The sequence below is a fragment of the Hippichthys cyanospilos genome, chromosome 7 (assembly GCF_059441005.1).
Source record: "Hippichthys cyanospilos isolate Australia breed blue-spotted pipefish chromosome 7, RoL_Hcya_1.0, whole genome shotgun sequence".
Classification (NCBI taxonomy): Eukaryota; Metazoa; Chordata; class Actinopteri; order Syngnathiformes; family Syngnathidae; genus Hippichthys; species Hippichthys cyanospilos.
This window is the reverse complement of record NC_142375.1, coordinates 2,110,001-2,113,514: the sequence shown is the minus strand read 5'-3', so window position 1 is coordinate 2,113,514 and position 3,514 is coordinate 2,110,001. Positions and strand designations below refer to the sequence as shown.

The window sequence follows — 3,514 nt, the reverse complement described above, 5'->3', positions numbered from 1 at the left end:
TTATCTCCTGCTTGGTTTCCATTGTCATCATCCTCTTACTTCTTCCTTTACCGCCACTTGCAATTTTAGAAGCCATGTCTAACAGATAAAGTTTGCAAAGTCTTCACAACACACCGACCAGCTGTGCCATCAAGCTAGATAAAGGCGTTCGGCCAATAGCATATCGGCATTTCTGTGATTGCCGTGACGCCGACCAATAGCATATCCGCATCTCCGTGAGTGACAACGTGACTGACACCGTGACTAAGACGTGACTGTGACATTGTAAGAGCAATAGCGTTCAACGGTGCAGAGAGCGTCAATTTCTGATTTAGTTGACGTAACAAAGCGAAAATAAATGTACGGATACAATGGCCGGCATGACATATTGTTCGTAATATGGAAGGTTTGTGCATAAGTGGGGGACAAAAAACTCCGCGGTTCACGCTCGTAAGTCGAAATGTTCGTAAAAGAGGGTGTTCGGTTTTATATATATATATATATATATATATATATATATATATATATATATATATATATATATATATAATATACCCATATTTTGTTTTTTTCCAAAGAAGGGTTTGGTGAATGAGCATATGAAACTGGTGGGGTTCGGTGACTCCAACAAGGTTAAGAACCACTGGTTTAGGGACATGGACAAGTAAGGCTCACGCACTCACACACACACACACACACACACACACACACACACACACACACACACACACACACGCCTACACACACGGATGCGGAAGGCAGGTGTAATGCGACAAGGTCATTGTCATAGCCGAGCAGGTGCTGCTGTTTTTTTTTTTTGTGAAGGGGGAAATGTGACAGTTTGTGAGTACAAATGAGGCATTGTGATAAGGCATCAAGGGCAACAAACAAACAAAGTGGCATGCTTGACTCAATTTGGGCCTTCTCTCAAACGTTCTCTACAAGCAAGCCAGGATTAGGGTTTGAAATTAGTCTTTCACACTGGCGCTAGGGTCTCTGAAGTGGGTTTAAAGCAAGGATCGGGGTTTCAAGATTGAATATCAGTGTTTCAAGGGTTTGGGTTTCTCATTCAAAGGGCTTCAGGTTAGGGTTTTGAGACTGGGCTGTAGATTATTTGGTTTTCCAGCCAAGTTTGGAGTTTCAAGCCAGATTTGGAATTCAAAATTAGGTTTTCCATCAAAGGTTATGTTTAATATTTTGGTTTCCAGCCAAGGTTGGGGTTTCAAGTCAGAATTGGGATTCAAAATGAGGGTATCCATCCAGGGTTGTGGTTTAATAATTTGGTGTCCAACCAAAGTTAGGGTTTCAAGCCAAGGTTAGGGTTTGAAATTAGTGTTTCATGCCTGCGCTGGGGTTTTAAAAGAAGGCTTCAAGCAACGATTGAGGTTTCAAGATTTAATATCAGTGTTTAAACAAAGGATTTCCCTTTCAAAATAGGATATGAAATGAAGGTCAGGCTTTCAATTTAGCACTCGTAATTAGGGTTTCAAGCCAGGGTTTTGGGTAATATTCAGGTTTCTGTTTCAGGGTGTCATGCCAGGGTTTCAAGTTCAAGAAAGGGTTGGGAGTTAATTTTCAATAAAGGTTCAAGACATTTTTTTTTTTTTTTAGCTTCAGTTTTCTGCCAGGGTTAGGGTTTGAGTGCAGGTTTAGCATATGCATTTGGGGTTTCAAACCGGGGTTAGGGTTTAAGATTTCCAGTCAGGATTAGGATTTCAAAGTACGGCTTCAAGCCAACATTAGGGTATCAGGATTTAAAATTAGAGTTGTGGTATAATTTTTTTAGGTTTCCATTGAAGGTTAGGATTTCAATACAGATTGTAATTTAAAATTAGGGTTTTAATTAGGTTTTAAGCAAGAATTGGTGTTTTAGCAAGAATTGGTGTTTCAGATTTAAATGGTTTATTTTTGTCACATCCTGTGTCCCTAATGAGTTGTCCTGTGTTGCAGATTGGGGAGCAGAACCACTGGCCGCACACCTGCTTCTCATTCTAATCAGAAGACTATTTAGCTGCGGTCAGGGGTGAAGGGTGTCGCTGGATTATTGCGTCTGCTGCCTTCCAGTGAACATGCCAGTTCCTTGTTCCATCGAGTCCTAGCGCTCTTGCCTAATTGTTTTATTTGCTACTTTTTCTCCTTGCCTCCAGTCTGCCAGTTGGTCAGCACTTTACTCTGTTATTTTGTATTTTCGGCGATGCCCTCTTGCTGGTTGTGCCCACAATTATTAGTAATTTTCTTGCACTTTTGCGAAGTCTCTTTTAGTTGTACTTTGAGTCTCCTTATCATCTTTTTATTGTACTTTGAAGTAACTTTGTCAGAAACACACGCGGTGCGTGCTTTTTGTGTTAATAAACCATTTTCTCAACTCCACACTGTCTCCTGTGTGTTCTGGGGTTCACAATCAACCTGTCCGAGTCACGACCGTGACAATTTTGGGGAATTTTCAGCCAAGGTCAGTCTTTTAATACATATTTGTAATTTAAAAGTAGGGTTTCAAACCAAGGTGAGTGATTCAAAATAGGGTTTGCATCCAGGATTATAATTTTACACTGGGGTTTCCTAATATTTTGTTGGTGCATAATGTGACCTTAATGTTGTGCTGATTTTTGGCTTGTCCTTTCAACTTGGATCCTTTTGGGGCATTTGCATTTTTTTTATAAGAAGACATGGAAAATAAAATGCCTATACATAGTGACATTGCTTTTTATTCTTTGCTTTTGTTTTGCTATCCCAAAATGAATGCACCTCGTTTGTCCTCTGCAGCCCCGAAACAAGACAGCTGGATGAAAAGAAGAGAATTCCGACGAGAGAGAGAGAGAGAGAGAGAGAGAGAGAGAGAGAGAGAGAGAGAGAGAGAGAGAGAGAGAGAGAAGAGAGAGAGAGAGAGAGAGAGAGAGAGAGAGAGAGAGGAGAGAGAGAGAGAGAGAGAGAGAGAGAGAGAGAGAGAGAGAGAGGAGAGAGAGAGAGAGAGAGAGAGAGAGAGAGAGAGCCCTGACGCAGTGTGATTGCACAAACTGACGAGAGGAAGACGAGGAGGAGGCAGTGCGTCGCATCACGCCCCCCTCCCCCAAAAAAGAAACAAAAAACACCCCCTCCCGTCCAAAAAAAATAATAAATAAGCGAAAAGCATGCTTCCCGACATCCCGCTTTAGCCCTGGCACGCTCCTGGCCACGGCTAAGGAGGAGACGCACAGCGGACCTCTAGAAGAGCAGGGGGCACAACGGAGCCTTCGGAAGCCGAGGACAAACCGCTGTCAGCGGATTGGACTAAGGCCAGTAGGTAGGAGATGCCGCTAAAACCTTAGCGCAAAAAAACTTTGACATTCCTGCGCAAACCTGTCCTTTCGCGTGTGAGCGCGTGCTCGCGGGCCGTGCGAATGCGTGATGGCCGGCCCGGCGCGAGGAACTGTTGTGGCGTCAACATACTGTACTATACTGTACCATACTGGAATATACTTGCCAATGCACTCGCAAATATCTTTTAATCTTTTTGTAGGCTAAATGCTAAAAACAATTTCCCACCCACAATGGCACG

General features: G+C 42.7%; 1 protein-coding gene across 1 annotated transcript in view; it reads left to right on the top strand.

Moving 5' to 3' along the window:
- Positions 1-3,017: 3,017 nt before the first annotated feature.
- Positions 3,018-3,514, top strand: part of LOC148420617 (protein ELFN1-like) — a 104,036-nt gene continuing 103,539 nt past the window's right edge. The window contains exon 1 of the mRNA XM_088419251.1: positions 3,018-3,259. The gene's annotated coding sequence lies outside the window, so the exon portion shown is untranslated. The remainder of the gene's footprint in view (positions 3,260-3,514) is intronic.